Source organism: Prunus avium, chromosome 7 (assembly GCF_965620075.1).
Source record: "Prunus avium chromosome 7, drPruAviu1.hap1.1, whole genome shotgun sequence".
NCBI lineage: Eukaryota > Viridiplantae > Streptophyta > Magnoliopsida > Rosales > Rosaceae > Prunus > Prunus avium.
In genome coordinates this window covers 22,775,374-22,795,036 of record NC_142290.1, presented here as the reverse complement: position 1 = coordinate 22,795,036, position 19,663 = coordinate 22,775,374, and the positions used below count along the sequence as shown (strand labels likewise).

Below are 19,663 nucleotides of genomic sequence, written 5' to 3'. Positions count from 1 at the left end.
CTGGTTATGTGCCCAAGGTTACCCTATTCTTTTTAGTGTTTCTAATTAATCTAATTTTCTGTTTCAGGTAGTTTATGTCTAAAAATCCATTACTTGAACAAGTGAGGTCTTCGTTCCAACGTTCTAGATCTTTGAACGCAGGACCATCATTGCAACCCAGACGAGTGACCTCTGAAATTCAGAATCGTCTAGAAAGGGAGTTGTCAACTGCAAAAGAGCAAGCTCTTGCTACATTTACAAGTCTTGCTCTCCACACTGAACTTCCCGGTTCTTCACTTTCAAATTCGGAAGCAAGTTCAGACCAAGAAGAAGAAGAAATGATGGCTGCCATTGAGTTCATGGGAGAACTTGATATCCCAACAATTCCAGCATCTCCTTCAAGCATTTTGCTGCCCACTGTAGCTCGAAATTATGAGCTTAAATCTTCTCATCTTAATATGCTGCCTTCCTTTTATGGTTTACCTAATGAAGATCCATTGACTCATATAAAGGATATTTTTAATGTTGTGAGTTCTTTTCCCTTGACAGGTGTGACAGAAGATCAACTTCGAATGAGAGTGTTTCCATACACTTTAAAGGATAAGGCGAAGTATTGGTTGAATTCTTTGAAGCCTGGTTCACTCACTACATGGTCTGCCATTCAAAAGAAGTTCCTGGAAAAATACTTCTCCACGCAAAAGACCGACATGCTTAGGGACAAGATCTTGTTATTTGCACAGCAAGATGATGAATCGTTTTGTGAAGCATGGGAGAAATTCAATGGGTTGCTCAACCAATGTCCTCATCATGGGATTCCATTGAAGCTTCAAATGCGTATGTTTTATAAAGGACTAACCCCTTCTAGTCATAATATAGTCACCAATTTTGCAGGTGGTTCTTTTAAAACCAAAACTCCAGAAGAAACGTACGAACTCTTTGAGGAGATAGCAATGGAGACCCAACATACGGATACAAGAGGTAAACGTGTTATTAGTGGTTCTAATGATGCTTCTAGTGTGCAGATTTCAAAACTGGAACAAAAGCTAGATGCTCTTCTTGCATTAAACTCAAGAAGCCCTCCGAAGGAAGTGTGTAGCATTTGTGAATCTCATGACCATGCTACCACAGCTTGTCCACTTGGGGCTGGATATCCAGAATTTGTGCAAGAGCAAGCTAAGTTGGTAAATTCCTACAACCAAGGTCCAAGAAATGATCCATACTCTCAAAGTTATAATCCAGGTTGGAGGAATCATCCAAACTTTTCATGGAGAAATACCCAGAATCAAGCAAATCCCCCTTCATTCCAAAGGCCACAACAATCATCATCATCATTGGAAGATATAGTGAAGCAGATGGCAATCAACCAATCCAATTTTCAGCAAACTACACAAGCTGCCATCTCCAAATTGGAAGTCCAATTAGGCCAAATAGCTGCTGAAATAACTCAAAGAGTGCCTGGGAAATGGCCAAGCCAAACTGAGATCAATCCAAAGAACCCAGAAGCCAAGGCCATTCATGTGCTCAGATCAGGTAAGATCATTGATAATAAAGATGATTCTAATCTTTCAAATGATGTTGTGATTGTAGAAAATGAAGAGGAGGAGACCATGGCCACGGAAGGAGAACAACTCAAAACTTCTCAATCTGCTCCTAAGGCCAAATCAGATTCTCAGAAATCCGATCAATTCCAATTGCATAAAAGGGATGACAAATTTGTGCCACCACATCTTCAAGAAGATAGATACGTGCCACCCGCTCCATATGTTCCACAGATTCCATTTCCAGGCCGTCTTAAGAAAGCAAAGCAAGATAAGGCTTTTAAAGAGATTTATGATATTTTGAGTAAAGTTAATATCAATTTGCCTTTGCTTGATCTTATTGAACAGATTCCTGCATATGGAAAATTCATCAAGGACTTGAAAACTCACAAGCTCAATTTCGCTCCAAATGAAGGAGTAAAGCTCGACCAGAATGTAAGTGCTGTATTGCAAAGGAAGCTTCCACCAAAACTAGATGATCCTGGCAGCTTTGACATTCCCATTAACATTGGAGGCAAGAAGGTTGGAAGAGCCATGTTGGACTTGGGAGCAAGCATCAATGTTTTGCCATATTCAGTTTATCAAGAGCTTGGCTTAGAAGGGATGAAGAAGACTTCAATGCGACTTGAACTAGCTGATCATTCTATAAAATATCCAAAAGGTATTGTAGAAGATATTCTAGTTCAAGTTAATACACTAATTCTCCCTGCTGATTTTGTAGTGATGGACATGGAAGACAATCCAAATGGAGATTGTGTTGATCCCATTCTCCTAGGCAGGCCATTCATGGCCACTGCGGACACAATCATCAAAGTGAAAGATAGCACTCTCTCCATGACTGTTTTGGGTGAAACTGTTGAATTTAAAATGCTTAATGCTCTATCTCAACCTTCTATCTCTCTTGATTCTTGCTTTTCAATTGATGTTGTGGATCATGAGGTTTCTTCCAAAATTTTGCAGAGAAAGTCTAATGATGCTCTAGAAGCTGTCTTAACACAAGAAGAGGAAGATCTTTGTGAACCGGAGTTCCAAGAAGTGGTGGCTGCCTTAGAAGTGTTTCCGCCATACCCACCATCCTTTAGGCCACCAATCGAGCCTCTTGGACCATCATCCACGAAATTGGAGCCATCCATTGTCATCCCACCAAAGCTAGAACTTAAACCTCTTCCCAATAATCTTAAATATACATATTTGGGTGCTAACGAAACTCTCCCTGTTATAATTGCTGCAGGTCTCTCCTCACATGAAGAAGAGAGCTTAATTAAAGTTCTAAAAGAGCATAAAACAGCCATTGGGTGGACCATAGCAGACATCAAAGGAATTAGTCCAAGCATGTGCATGCACCGGATTTTAATGGAAGAAGACAGCAAACCATCTCGTGATGCCCAAAGGAGGCTAAATCCCAACATGAAAGAGGTGGTTAGAGCTGAAGTTTTAAAGCTACTCGATGTAGGAATCATCTACCCAATTTCAGATTCTAAGTGGGTGAGCCCTGTGCAAGTTGTTCCAAAGAAGTCCGGAATCACCGTTGTGAAGAATGAGAAGAATGAGCTAGTTCCTACACGAACTGTCACTGGTTGGAGAGTTTGCATTGATTACAGGAAGTTGAACACATCCACTAGAAAAGATCATTTCCCCTTACCTTTTATTGATCAAATGCTTGAACGTTTATCTGGCCATGCTTACTATTGTTTTCTTGATGGTTTTTCAGGTTATAATCAAATTCCCATTGCTCCGGAAGACCAAGAGAAAACCACATTCACATGCCCATTTGGTACGTTTGCTTATAGAAGGATGCCATTCGGTTTATGCAATGCCCCAGCAACTTTCCAAAGATGCATGATGTCAATCTTTTCAGATATGGTGGAACGATTCATTGAGGTATTTATGGATGATTTTTCAGTTTTTGGTTCCTCTTTTGATAATTGTCTTCACCACTTGTCTCTAGTGCTTAAAAGATGCCAGGAAACAAATCTGATTTTGAATTGGGAGAAGTGTCACTTCATGGTGAGACAAGGCATTGTACTAGGCCATGTGATTTCAAGCAAGGGAATCGAAGTGGATAAAGCCAAGATCGACCTCATCTCAAATCTTCCACCCCCTACCTCTGTTAAAGGAATTAGAAGCTTTCTAGGTCATGCTGGATTCTATAGAAGGTTCATCAAAAATTTCTCAAGCATTACAAGGCCATTGTGTAATCTCCTTGCTAAGGATGCTGTTTTTGAGTTTAATGAAGCTTGCATGGAAGCTTTTTCTACCTTGAAGAGGGAGCTAACTTCAGCCCCTATTATCATAGCTCCGGATTGGTCTTTACCATTTGAAATAATGTGTGATGCCTCTGACTTTGCTATTGGTGCAGTTTTAGGTCAAAAGAAGAACAAGCTGCCCCATGTGATTCATTATGCTAGCCGGACCTTGAATGATGCTCAAATCAACTACTCCACAACAGAGAAGGAGTTGCTTGCTGTGGTTTTTGCTTTAGAAAAATTTCGTTCTTACCTTGTTGGTTCTAAAGTAATTGTTTATTCTGACCATGCAGCCCTTAGATACTTGCTCACTAAGAAGGATGCCAAACCACGCTTGATTAGATGGATTCTCTTGCTGCAAGAATTCGATTTGGAGATTCGAGATAAGAAGGGATGTGAGAATGTGGTAGCTGATCATTTGAGCAGAATTGTGGTTGAAGAAAAAGGAGGAGCTGTGCTACCCTTGAATGAGACTTTCCCTGATGAACAACTATATGCTGCCCAAGTCAAAGAGCCATGGTATGCTGATTTTGTTAATTATCTTGCTTGTGGTGTTCTTAGAAATGATCTAACTTCTCAGGATAAGAAGAAGTTCTTTTCCATGGTGAAACATTATGTATGGGATGAACCTTTCTTATTCAAGCATTGCCCGGATCAACTCATCAGAAGATGTGTTCCAGAAGAAGAGCAAGAAAGCATACTTAGGCATAGCCACGAATTGGCCTGTGGAGGTCACTTTGGAGCTAAGAAAACAGCACTTAAAATTCTGCAATCTGGTTTCTTTTGGCCCACTCTATTTAAAGATGCATTTAATTTTTGTGTTAAGTGTGATAGGTGCCAAAGGATGGGGAACATAAGTCGCAGGAATGAAATGCCATTGAATAACATACTTGTTGTGGAGCTCTTCGATGTGTGGGGTATTGATTTCATGGGACCATTCCCATCTTCCTTTGGTTATACTTACATACTTGTTGCTGTTGATTATGTGTCTAAATGGGTGGAAGCCATAGCCACCAAAACCAATGATTATAAGGTGGTGCTGAAGTTCTTGAAGGATAATATTTTCACAAGGTTTGGTACTCCAAGGGCTGTCATTAGTGATGGAGGCAGCCACTTCTGTAACAAGCCATTCGAAGCACTCATGAAGAAGTACAACATCACCCATCGAGTCTCTACACCATATCATCCGCAAACTTCTGGTCAAGTGGAAATAAGCAATAGAGAAATTAAGCACATCCTGGAGAAGGTGGTGAACAATACAAGGAAAGATTGGGCAGCCAAGCTCAATGATGCATTATGGGCTTATAGGACAGCATATAAGACTCCCATTGGAATGAGCCCTTATCGTCTTGTGTTTGGGAAAGCTTGTCACCTGCCAATGGAGCTTGAACACAATGCTTTTTGGGCCATCAAGAAGTTAAATTTTGATCTAGACAAGGCAGGCCATGCAAGAAAGTTTCAGCTGAATGAATTGGAAGAAATTAGACATGAGTCTTATGAGAATGCAAAGCTTTACAAAGAACGAACCAAGAGTTACCATGACAGAAACATTCAACGGAAAGAGTTCTCCAAAGGTATGTCAGTTCTTTTGTTTAACTCACGTTTGCGTCTCTTTCCAGGAAAATTGAAGTCTAGATGGCAAGGCCCATTCACCGTGGTCAATGTTTCTCCCTATGGAGCTGTGGAGATTCAAAACCCTAAAGATGGCTCGACTTTCAAAGTAAATGGACAACGTTTAAAGCCATTCTATGAGGGAGTTTCAGCTGGCATCCAAACTGGCCATGTGGTAGATCAACTTCCCTTCGTACCATCAACTTAGCTGATTGCACAATGTCTTGCCAAGACAGTAACTAAGGCGCTTCTTGGGAGGCAACCCATGTGTTCAAGAAGAAGGTGCTTGGTAGCAATCGACCTAATCGCATCAAGGGGGAGCATTTCAATCCTTTCTCTTTACTTTTTATTATTTTAAATTTCTGTTTTTTTTTTTTTTTTTTATTTATAAAAATTTAAAAAAAATTTAAAAATTTAAAAATTTAAAAAGATTTTTCATATGAGCTAACTTATGGTAACTCCAGTGAGCACTTCCGTCAATACAGTGTCTAGGAGTTCTTTAGGCGACACCTTCGGTGTCTAAGAAGTTTGGGTTTAAGCGGGACCATTGTGACCCCTCCAACCTTCCCGGATCCCCTGGCTGTGTTTTCTGAGGCCCTTAACTGGTCATCCATGAGTTGCTTATATATTCATTTTTTTTATTTTTTATTTTTCCTAAACCTTCTTCTAAACTTTTCCCTTTATCATTTGTTTGTTCTCAATCATCTTTTGTATGCTTTCACATTGAGGACAATGTTCAATTCAGGTCTGGGGGGAAGGTTTTCAATTTCAATTTTCTTATCCATTTGTGTTTTCAATTTTCGTTCTCTTGTCACTATTTTTTTTTTTTTTTTTTTTTTTTTAATTTATTTAATTTTTTTAAAGAATGTCATACAATCAATGCTATGGAGCTGCTATTTGAGGTTTTCATATTAGAATTTTGCACTTCACAAAGCTTTTGCTCTTAGAATTCTGGTGGCTAAAGTACCACGCTCAAATTCTTGAAGGAAAATAGTGGAGACTACCCTAGTGAGCTATATCGAGCCTAATTGCTTTCTTGAGAGGGTTTAAAGTGTTCTATTTCTCATCCATACTTATTTTCTTCAATTCACTCTAATTGATCTCATTATTCCATTTTGATTGAATACTAAGGATGATTCTCTTTTGCAGATATCATGTGCTTGCTCTCATTCATGAATGAACTCATTGAAGTGATGCTAGGCTATGTGTGCATAACCATTCTATGTGCTTTCTTTTCACCCTACCTATATGTGTGTTCCATCAACCCTCTTGAAGCCAAACACTTAAAGCCTTTTCTTCTATCACCCTCATCATTTCCCTACCTTTGTATCTCAATCTGAGATACTTGACCTATTGTAGCCATACCCTATAGCTTAGAAATATACCAAGGTGTGCCAAGATAAAGTTTGAAGCAAGGAAGTTGCAGCCATGTACCTAAATAAAGATGATGTGAATCTGTGCAATGAAGTTAATGAAGATGCAGATCAAATCAACGAAGATGAAAGTGTTTCGATTTGATCTAAGTGTGAAAAATAAAGTCTATGCCAGGAGATACCATGAAGTTTGCTGCCATGCCAATCTAAATCAATGATGCCTTGCAGATTAATGAAGCATGCAACCTTGGTATGTTCTTAAGTTATTTGTTTTTCCTTCCAATTCTTCCATTTCCCCTAAACCTTAGCCTTTCATTACAACATTGTGAAAGACCTAGCTGATCTTTGAGGATGTATTCATGGGTGCTGGTAAGTATGTGTGTATCTCTATTCTTAGTATTTAATTCCTTTCATGAGATCTAACCAAATTTGTGCTTCTATTTCATACACTCACTTATGCTTTCTTGAGAGAATTAAAACATAGGTTCTGAGTGATTGAGTGTTATCTGTGAGAATTAGAGTCGAAGCATGTTCTCTATTCAAGGTTTGAGTGTGCTTGCTTTGAAACTGTGTGCCTTTGAGCTATAGCTTCCACTTGTACACACTGATTGATGACCTATCTTGGCAACTCTATGGTGTTGGAGGTATGACTAAAACTTTCTTTCATTTTCATTAGTTGATTTCAAAGTTGTTTTTCTAACCATTTTGTTTTGTAGAGTTAGAAAAACGTTTGTGGGTATCGTATCTGTTAAACCCTCAGGAGACACAACTCCTCCTACTAGGGATGCCTAGAGGTTTAAAGGCTTGTTGCATACGCTCAATGCAATCGAGTTACCTACGAAAGTGGTCTAGTTAACTTCTTGTTTTGTTTTTATCTTTGTTTCTCTTTTGTTTTGCTCGAGGACTAGCAAAATCTAAGTTTGGGGGTGTGTTAAGCTCATAATTTCATACATATACATGCCCAATTTACTTACTTCTTTTGCTTAGTTCCTATAATTCTAAGTTATTTCCCTCCCTTTGTGTGTTTTGTAGGCCAATAGAGCAAGAGAGCATAATTCATGCAATTCAAGCATGTTAAGGCCTAATTTGGATGAATGGAAGAAGAGCTTAAAAGACAAACTCATTTTGGCTACAGCCCCCTGCCAGTCCAGTTCCGTAGGTCATATTGCAAGCTTTGTTTCAGCAACCTACACAGCTCGGATGAGGCAGCATTCTTCATGAAAGTTGTTCCAATGGGTGTGTACTATAACATATCCAAAATTCAGCCCCATTGGATAAATATGGAGTCTATTACCTAGCAAACACAGAGCCATGCTCAGGATGGATTTTATCAGCGCGCAAAATGAGTTAGCAATTTGTTTTGGCCTTAACTTCCTCCTCCGACCTTGGATTGGCCCAAATGATATATGGCTGGAAAGAAGACATTCTGAACTTCAATTTCGAGTGCTTAAAGTCCTAATTTGATTAAGAGAAGCCCAAGTTGTAAGCCCTTGAAGTTGCTGGTTATGCTGACCTCAGCATGTGCTGGTTGGATGCTTGGTCATGGTGAGCTAGGTATGAGCTATCATTTCTGGTTGGAAGCTTGGTCATGGTGACATGAAGATGAGCTAGGGCTGCTGGTGGGATCTATTGGTGAAGTGCATAAACCAATTCAGATTTTATAATGCAAGTGTTGTATGCATTAGTGAAGTGCATCAACCAATTCATCTTTTATAATGCAAGTGTTGTATGCATTAGCCATAATGAATTCAGATTTGTCACTCCCCTCTCCCTATAAATACCACATCCATTCCACATTCAAGACACAACAAATCCTGAGATTCACAACCCCCACAATTCACTCCAACCATCCTCAAACACTCTCAAAATCCCAAACACTCCAACAATCACCAAAACAACTCCAGCAAACCTCTCTTCCATTTCCCTACGAATTTCATCTTCCTTAGCCATCACCACTCACTCAAACTCATCCCAAATCACCTCCATATCCTTCATACATCTTTCTAGAAGTGGGGAAGCTCTTGGAGAAGCATTAGAAGTGGAGAAGCACTTGGAGAAGCCTTGGACACCACAAGAACTTCAGAAAAAGGGTTTTTCTACTCTTATTGTATTCATTATGTTTTCTCATTTCTGTTCAAGTCTCTTTTCCATTATGAGTAGCTAAATCCATAACTAGGGCTTCGATGTAACCTAACATGAATATTCTGGGTTTATAAGTTTGGAGTTTCAAGTTTGATTCATGATTCATGTTCTTATTCATTATGCTTATAAGTTAACATGCTTGTTTGAATGATTGATCACCATTAGAACTTGTTTGTTAACTATCTTGGTTTGAATTAAGAGTATACACCATGCTTTAATTCGAATTGAACTATGAATAGGAAGAGTATGTATGGACATTCGACAACAGGGATTAGATACATACTTGGTTGTTTAAAATGTTCTTCTATGCTTAATGGGTTCCTAATGCTTAATTTTAGGTTAGACAACAAATGATCAAATTAGGGAATTAGGAACACAAGGTTAGGACCAAACACCATGGCCTAATCATACTTTAGCTAGAATCAATCTTTGAATCTGAATTAGACTTGTTACTTGAATCTTTATAACCCAGAATTGAATTGTTATGGTGATTCGAATGCCCTAGTCTCAAAATCTGTTTTCCAACTCTTAAAACCACTCTTTGTTACATTTGTTTACTTGTTTTTGTTTGCAATTTCATTTTGCTTCTTTTGTTCAACAATCACAACCACTCTTGTTTTAAATTCTGTTTTAGACATAACCTCCTACTTTCTTGAATTTGGTAATCTAAGTACATAACTAGTTTTAACTTCTCAGTCTTCGTGGGTACGACCTCGTACTTGTCTTGCTATACTACTAATTGCCCCGTACAATTGCGAGTTAACATAATATTAACAACATTGGACACTCCAACTCCAAAAGGAGAAGTGTGAGAGGCATAGAGATGGAGGGGCGTTTGCAGAAATACAGTTGAAAATGACTAGACCAAGAGAGGATTCTCATACAATAAGTTTTGGCTAAAATACAGAAGAAAACTTCAATATTGCTCATTGCATCATGTCATCAGCAGCAACCTGATAGAAAATAGGGCTTGTCCAATATAGGTCTCTACAATTTCTATTTCCTAGACATATACCCATCATTCTATATATCTATGTGTAAAACCCAATTTCAAACTTAAATGACCAGTAGAATATAAGAGGTCATAGTATTCCTATCGTTGCCATCAAACTTCATATTTTATTTATAATTTATTCCAAGCATTTCATTAACTGGCATAATTGTAATTAAAACTCCCTATTAATAGCATATCAATCACCCCTTTTTTTTTTTTTTTGTCATTCCCTCTAACATATCGCCCACTAAAATTGCAATCCAAAAAAATAATATGTAAATTACATATCCAATAATGTACATATGAAAAATATAAATATATACGTATAAAAATATAGGTATATTATTTACCAAAATTTTTTTAAAAAAAACTAGGTCAGTTACTTTGTAATTGAAATTTCCGTACATTTTTCATAAATTAAAAATAAGTACACAATAATTTATAGAAAATAGGTACGTTGTATAATTAAAATTTATGCATATTTTTTTATAAATTAAAAATAGGTACATTATTTAGAAGAAAAAAATAAGTTCATTATACTAGGTATACATTATTAGAGAGAGAAAAAAAAAAAGGTACATTATTTAGGGAAAAAGAAAAGGTTCAATTAAAAAAAATTCATAAAAAAAAAAATAAATAGATTATCAAATTATCTTTCATAAAACAAGTCATAGGTACATTATTTAGAGACAAAAATAGATACAAAATTTATGAAAAAATAGGTTTAATATACTAGGTAAATTGTTTTACTAGGTACATTATTAGAGAAAAAGAAAATAGGTACATTATTTGGAGAGAAAAAATAGGTTCATAAAACAAACAATAAAAAGATGATCACATTATTTTTCATAAAACAAGTAATACGTGCTTTATTTAGAGAAAAAAAAAGGGTGCATTATTCAAAGAAAAAATAGGTACATTATTTAGAGAAAAAATAGGTTCATTTAAAAAAAATGTTTTTCAAAAAACAAACAATAAATAGATTATCAAATTATTTTTCAACATAATTAGAATGTACACTATTATTCATAAAACTATAATAAAATAGATTACTACTAGTCGTATAATTCATAAAAGGAAAACAACATATTTTTTATATTAAATAAACCAAAACGTTAATCATATATAGATTAGTAATATGTTAATGTTGAATTTAATATTTAATTTTGAATAAGTTTCTAAATTAATTCCTAAATCCATTACAACCATTTGGATATCTTTCCAATTCAACGTGTGTCATTAGTTACACCCTTCATAACACATTAACTTATAAATAGGGGTAGTTTTGGAATCCGAAAAATACAATAAATCAGATTTTAAGTTATATTAGGTAACTTGCTTAGTTGGATCCTAAGCTCAATTTACTATAGAAAATAAGCACATTATGGTTAAAATGTTGAGAAAACCAAACCAAATAGTGAATAAACAAGTTTTGAAACTAAGTTGGATCTAAACCTAAATCAAACAAGTTCATTCATTGTCTTGTAATGTAATCAACACAAAGATGTTTGTCATATTATTTTTATGAACCTAATCAAACTGATCAACATGTGTAGGCCATGGAGAAGCCAACTAGCCAACCAACCAGTATATGTGATGTGGTTGCAACCTTTTGTCCGGCAACTGCAGGCTTTTCTGCAACCCCTCAAATCTTTATATGCTAGCTTCTCACACATGATCACAACTAGGAGCTAGCTATTACTATCTTGGACAATTAATTAAAATGAGCATGCATGCATTATGCATGCGTGGTTGAAGTCAACAGTTTTACTTTAGGATAATTTAGGAATTTATTTTCTTACCTTACATAGCACTCTTTTCACTTACAAAAGATAGCCTTGTGTATTGTAAAGATACATATCAAAAATACTATTTTCTTATAATAATAAAGTTCAAAAATATAATAAATCATTCATTCTCTTCCTCTCTGCGGCTGCCTAAAGTAAAGACTAAGAGTGAGAGTGCCCTCCTTCATTCATTCATTAATTATGTATATACTCTTGTCGCTTTCATGTCTTAAATAAAGTGTTTATAAAAATTTATAATCAGAGTGTAACATTTATCATGTGAGAAGGGTATATAGTATAATAGAAAATAAACAAGGTTAGTACTAGTAGTGGTAGGTACCGATGATTAATTATCGGATAAGAGAAAATATAAATAAATAAAAAAACAAGGGAAGTAGATATTTGAAGTACAGGTTTTTATTGGAAGAGTCGGTTGGAAAAGTCACTGATTGGCTGCTTTAGTGAATCGTGGATTGCCAACGTGGACAACTTGTATTTTATCATAATGTAATGTAAACTACAGATTAAATTGCATGCATGAAAAGGGACTGGTTAGGGTTCAGCTCAAATTCAAAGCTGACATGGCTGGTTTCAACTACAAAATCTTTTTTCAAACCCAATACATCCAAGCTGCTATGACAGGGAAAGGCCCTATTAGTTTGTAGCAACCTTTACCAAATAAATTTCAAAATAACAACCTTCTTTCTTTCATAAGAGTGCCCTCCTCACTTCTCATATATTCATATGTTTAATTAACTGCTGTATTAATTATGTATATACTCTTGTTGCTTTCATGTCTTAAATAAAGTGTTTTTAAATGTATAATGGAAAAAATGGGAAAATCATATTGTCATATATATATATATACCAGAAGGGGACTAGGACCTATAATCTAGAAGAACTATATTAAAAAGGATTTTTAACTAGTTATAGGTGAAAAGCTTGACTTTTGTTGGCTTGTGTATTTAATAATTTGAAGACTTTGAAGACTTGGAAGAGGAAAGGGATTAGTTAGCTACGGAAGAGGATAAAGAGTATGACTAAGTAATTGACTTGGAAGATGACTTGAGCAACTAAAAAATAAAAAATAAAGAAATAATGAACAAAATAGATTAATGAATGGATGCAAATTGAAACTAATAAATTAATCATAAACTCAAAAGAAAATTAACGTAGGTGAATAAATTATACAAATAAAAAATTATGAGAGCACTAAATTTAATTAAAATGAGAATATAAATTAATGAAAATAATTGAATTAACATAAATTAGAATTTGAAGGACTATGAAGATAAACACAGAAAATAATATTAATTGAAAATATTATTAACTGTGGAAGCTTTGAAAACAAAGTAAGAACTTACAGAAATCTTAGTTCAGTGAAAGCAAGCAATGTCACGCAGGACACTCACACTCCACTCTCACTCACAACTATTGTAGTTGCCTCAGGTCTACAAACTCTGAGAGAACTTTGAAAACTGAAAGAAACTTACAATGCTTATTGAACAAAGCTTGAAGCTTACAAATGAAAAACTTCTAACTTATAGACTTGGCTCTCGAAAGAAGACAAAGTATCTTTTGAATTAACTGGAGTGAAAAACATTTAACTTTGAACTTTGTCGGGGCATCTTTGCTTTCGGCTACTTTGAATTGAAGGGCATGGGCATCTTTGAAAAACTTTTAACTTGTCAGGGCATCTTTGCTTTCAACTCTGGCATCTTTGACTGAAAGGAAAGACATCTGCTTTAACTTCAGGTGAAAGAACTTTAACTCTGCTTTCGGCTATTTTAACTTTGGCAGAGGCATCTTGGGCAACTTTTAGTCTTCATTCAAATCATAGGGGTCTTGACTGTCGGGGACGTAGTCTGACCATCTGGGCTTAGGCTTCTGGCTAAACTGCTGACTAGGCACCTGACTGGAGGAAGATTCTGATTTTGGGCTGGCATCGTCATCATCTTCATCATTCATTTGGGAGACTTGGGCAAGGAGCTACTGAGCTAATTCAGTTAATTCTTTCTTAGATTTCCCTTTGAGGGAGGCATTTGAACTGCTTGGAGAGGCTTCTTTAACTGTATTTGAACTGCTTGGAGGCATCTGAATGGGCGGATAATTTGTATTGACTTCATTGATAATTTTTCCTATGATAACTTTATCCCACCATTTTACCACATATTGACGGCTTAAAATCCTGGTGTCCCAATTAATTTGATAACTCCATTTTAGAATCCAGGGCACTCTGTATTTGGTATAGAAATGAAGGAGCATAGGGAAGAACTTTTCTTGCTTAGTTAATTGGTGCTTCTGACTAAAATAATTAATTGTGGGTCGAAGGCTTTCTGGAATGATTTCCCAACAGGGGCCGATAATGTTCCACCATTGGAGAAACCAGCATGGAAAATGGGGCTTGAATTTGGCATCGAAATTAATAAACCATGAATGGCTAAAGTCTGGGTGCTGATGAAATAAAATTGTATACCAGGCATCAATGTAATCACCATAATTATAAGTAAGACCTGTCTGGAGGGGTAATTGGTCATAGGCATTTTTACTCCAATGTTCTGGCTTAATAACTTGGCGTATATAAAGAGAGTGAAAAATTGTGGCATCTGTTACTTTGTCCTTAATGGGCCTAATGTCTACTGACTGGGTTTCATATAAAATATCCCTATAAAATTTTAAGCATTTGGAAGGATGACTTGGAAAATAATGAAAATTTGGAGGGAAGAATTTCTTAGCTATTTTAGCTGGGTCATTTAAATCTTCTAAATAAGGTTCAACAACAAAAAGATGAGAATTGCTTTTGGGATGATATCTAGACCTTTGAACTGGGCTTTGACTCTGAGAAGGCATAGGAGAATGAACAATAAAAGGGTCATATTGAGAAACTAAAGCTGTCTGATAATTAGGGCGAAGAGAAGGCTGGCTTAAAGGATTAAATCTATTATTGACTGGAATTGGCATATAACCTGGAAAAGGCACAAGTTGGGCATGGGCTTCTTGTTTGACTGGCATAGACATCAAGGTATAGCTGGAAGGACTCTGGGTTGACTCTGGCCTGGGCTTGGTTGGCTTGTTTGACTGTATTGCATTACTTGCTTGTCTTGCTGCTTTTCTTTTTCTTTGCTTGACATGGCTCTGCTTGTTTGTCCTGTAGAAACTCTCTTGTAAGAAAATCAGGAATACTGTTTTCACTACCTCTCAAGTATTCTAACTCAAAATAAAAAAACACTTAATATTGCTTGCCATCGTGCAAAAATTTGCTTACTAGCTATATTTTTAACATCTTTTTCTAAAACATGTTTTGCTGACTTGCAATCAACTCTAACTAAAAACTTTTGATTTAATAAATCATCTTGAAATTTGCTTATGCATAATACAATAGATAAAATTTCTTTTTTAATAGTACTATAATTAATTTGAGATTGGCTCCAAACTCCGGAGTGAAAACGAACAATTTGCTCAGGGGAATCGGGCTTAATTTTTTGCTTTAGAATACCACCATAACCTGTTTCAGAGGCATCTGTTTCAACAATTTTAAAAGCATTAGCTGAAGGAATACCTAGGCATGGAAGTGACTTGACATGTACTTTGATTTGTTTAACTATTTCTGTATGACTCGGAGTCCAGGCAGGAGGATTGCTCTGGAGGCGATCAAACAGGGGCTTGCATAATTTTCTCAGATTTTGATAGAAATCATAAACATAATTCAAAGATCCTAAAAATCTTTGAAGCTGGCTTTTCTCTAGAATTTGATCAGGAAACTTATCTGCAAATTGGATAACTCGATTGATTGGGCTTATTTGACTTTGACTTATGTTGATCTTTTTAGCTGAAATAACTAAACCATTAGTTTTAACAATCTGTAAAAACTTATGTAAATGCTTCCAGTGTTGCTCAATTGACTCAGAGAAGATTAGCACATCATCTATATAAACTATGGAAAAATGACTGTAATCATTAAAAATTTCGTTCATTATGTTCTGGAATTCGCTAGGCACATTTTTTAAACCAAAAGGCATAACATTCCATTCGTAATGACCGAAAGGGGTTACGAATGCAGTCTTGTATCTATCTGATTCTTTAACTTGGATTTGCCAAAAACCACTTTTCATATCAAATTTACTAAAGATTACTGCCTTTTCTAACCTATTAACTAAATCTCTTTTGTTAGGAATTGGGTATCTAATCGATTCTAAGACTGAATTAAGGGGCTTATAATTGATAACTAAGCGTGGGGCTCCTCTTTCTAGCTCAGCATTTTTCTGGACATAAAAAGCTGGACAAGACCAGGGTGACTTACTTTTTCTAACTATTCCTTTGTTGACTAGATCCGTGACTTCGGCTTTGCATAATTCCATTAATTCTTGGCTCATTTGAATTGGACGGGCTTTGGTTGGAATATTCTTTTCACTAAATGACTTAACATAAGGTAAAGTAACTACATGTTGCTTTCGGTGCCAAAAGGCATAGGGTAAATCAGAACAAACTTCATTTTTTAACTTTTCTTCAAATTTACTAATTTGTAACTGTAGTGACCTGTCGGCTAACTGTTGTTCTACTCTTTTAAACTTAATTTCTTTTTTAAGAAAATTAACTTGTTTTGTTTTACTTTGGATTAATTTGACTGACTTAGAAACTGCTGATTTTTGTAGTAACTTTAAGACTATGTAACTCTGGCTTAGTTAAAAACTCAAATTTAACCTTTTCTCCTAATTGGCTTGAGGTAACTCCGTCGTATTCTACCTGAAAGGGGTAAAGTAATGAGATAAAGGGTAAACCTAAAATTACTTCATCAGTAATATCCTAGATTAACACAAAAGACGTTTTAAAGCATATTTTATTTTGGCATACATGGGCGTTAGGTAACTCGTATTTTAACTTCAGGGCTTTACCGGACGCTGTACCCAAGACTTCTTTTGACTTTTTGTAAAATTGGGTTGGAACTAGACCTTCTTGAATACAATTTAAATCTGCTCCTGAATCGAATAAGGCAACTGTGTTTAACTCAAATTCACCAATAAAAATGCTAACTTTAGAGTACCATTTTCTAAAATTAATTTGCTTAATTAATTTGATTACTTTGTCTTCTTTATCGGATGACTCAGGTTCCGACTCAGAACTAGACCTTCCAAAGGGATTACTAGACTCTGCTCTAGACTCTAGTAATTTAACTAGATCCTGCTTAATTCCATAATTCTCAGTTTGTAACTTTTGGCTTATTTGTTTTAATTCTAAAATTTCTTTCTTAACTGTTTTAACTTCTAACTGGAGATCCTGAAGTGTGACTTCTTTCTTTTTATTAAACCTTTCTAGGGTAGTATTAAGGCTTATCTTAGGCTGACTACTAGAACTGGATTCTTCTTGGCTTATGACTTTTCTAAGCTTTCTAAGGTATTCGGCTTTTAACTCGGGATCCTGGACTTTACTTATTAACTCAATTAGTAACTCTTCATTTCAGACTCAGAACTAGACTTACCGAAAGGATTACTAGACTCTGCTTTGGATTCTAACAAATTAATTAAATCTTGCTTAATTGCATAATTCTCAGTTTCTAAATTCTGGCTTATTTGTCTTAATTCTAAAATTTCCTTTTTTACTATTTTAACTTCTAATTGGAGATCCTGAAGGGTAACTTCTTTCTTTTTATTAAACCTTTCTAAGGTGGCATTGAGACTTATCTTAGGCGGCGTGGGAGAACTAGCCTCCTCTTGACTTATGATCTTTCTAAGCTTCTTAAGGTATTCTGATTTCAATTCGGGATCCTGGACTTTACTAATTAATTCAATTAATAACTCCTCTTGCTCTTCTTGTTTAGTTAAAACACAAATGGATTTATTTAAAATTCTACAACATTTGTCCTTACAACCTAATTGGACTTCTGGCTCACTAGGTTGGGAACTGTTGGAACTATTGGCATGTGAACTATCTGAAGGCATAGGATCTGACTCAGTGTTAACTAACTCAAGAACTTTAATTAACTTGGCTTCTTCCTCGGATGCTAATTTTAACTGCTTAATTGCCTCTTTAACTTTGCATTCATTAGCATAATGACCTTGCTTTTTGCATTTGTAACATCTGACTTTGCTTTTATCTATGCTTTTCCTAGGGTAATTCTTTTTACCTTGTCGGGGGCTTTTCCTAAAACCTCTTGAATAACCTTTTGACCATTTGCTTTTCCTAGGGATAAATCTTCTTTTACTATAAAATTTATCATTATCACTGAAAGAATTTCTTTTGCGAGAATAATGGCGTCTTTTACTAAAGCGTCTATCATGGCTTCTTTTGACTTGTCTAGACGGCGGGACCGGTGCAGAACGAGATTTAGAGTCTTCTTCGATTACAGAACGAGATTTAGAAGCCGACAAAGCCTTAATTGATTTTAAAATTAATGAATTAAGAAAAGCCAAACAAGTTGTCCAACCAAGCTACAAAGCCCCTACTGCACCTCATGAGCCAATATAGCCTACGTCACCTACTAGGTCAGATGCCCAAGATTCTACTTTTGATGTTTATAATTGTGATGCCCAATTAAGAGTCCTTAATTAGCCATTTAAAATTCATTGGTCAAAATTAGATGCCCATTTCCAAGCCCCTGAAAATGCCGAAAGAAAAGCCAAGTATCATGATTCTTTCCCCCAAGCTCAAAGAAAAGAAATTTTCAATGGCGTTTATGTTTTTGTAGATCTTTTATGTCCCCTTGAATCCTCAATCTCTAATTTGAAATCTCATATTTTTTAACATCAATTTGACCACTCCTAGCCTTTGTCTCAGCCAACCCTAGCACACAGTACATACTGGTATTGTCGAACAAGTTCAGTTTTTTTCATATACGTTTTTGCAAATCCTTTGTGTCCCCTTGAATCCTCAATCTTTAATTTGAATTCTCATATTTTGTAACATCAAATTGAACACTCCCAACTTTTGCATCAATCAACCCTAGCTCACGTGACAGATTGGTATTGTTGAGCAAGTTCAATTTTTTTCTTTTATGTTTTAGCAGAACTTTTATGTTCCCTTGAATCCTCAATCTCTAATTTGAATTCTCATATTTTTTAACATCAAATTAACCACTCCTAGCCTTTGTCTCAGCCAACCTTAGTTCACGGTACAGACTGGTATTGTTGAACAAGTTCAGTTTTTTTCATTTACACTGTTGCAAATCTTTTGTGTCCCCTTGAATCCTCAATCTCTAATTTGAATTCTTATATTTTTTAACATCAAATTGATCACTCTTAGTCTTTGCATCATCCAACCCTAGCTCACGTACAGGTATTGTTAAGCAAGTTTAGTTTTTTTTCATTTACGTTTTTGCAGATCTTTTATGTCCCCTTGAATTCTCAATCTCTAATTTGAGTTCTCATATTTTTTAACATCAATTTGACCACTCCTAGCCTTTGTCTCAGCCAACCCTAGCACACAGTACATACTGGTATTGTCGAACAAGTTCAGTTTTTTTCATATACGTTTTTGCAAATCCTTTGTGTCCCCTTGAATCCTCAATCTTTAATTTGAATTCTCATATTTTTTAACATCAAATTGATCATTCCTAGCCTTTGCCTCAGCCAACTCTAGCTCACGGTACATACGAGTATTGTTAAGCAAGTTCAATTTTTTATGTCCCTTTGAATCCTCAATCTTTAATTTGAATTCTCATATTTTTTAACATCAATTTGACCACTCCTAGCCTTTGTCTCAGTGAACCCTATCTCACGGTACAGACTGATATTGTCGAAACAAAGTTCCGACATTTGATTGCGAAACCGTTACTCACTTGGAGTGGTGAGTTCCATGTGTGCGATTTGAGTCGTTCTAGGGTTTTGCACTAAAACTCAACGAGTCAGGTGAGTTTCAGGGCTCGAAACGCACCGTCTTGACCTTCCGTTGAAGGGAACCAGTCACAATTACAAATCTTGTTTCTGCAGAGAGTGGCTTCAAATTTAAACAAAGTCCCAGACTTTCTGAAATTTCCAGGAGGTAAAGCGACATCGTCTTC

The 19,663-nt window shown here is 35.8% G+C and overlaps 1 non-coding gene across 1 annotated transcript; it reads right to left on the bottom strand.

Moving 5' to 3' along the window:
- Positions 1-686: 686 nt before the first annotated feature.
- On the bottom strand, positions 687-793 carry LOC148293153 (small nucleolar RNA R71). The gene has a single exon (XR_015825907.1). It is a non-coding gene; the product is annotated as a small nucleolar RNA R71 (small nucleolar RNA).
- Between the last annotated feature and the right edge of the window lie 18,870 nt (positions 794-19,663).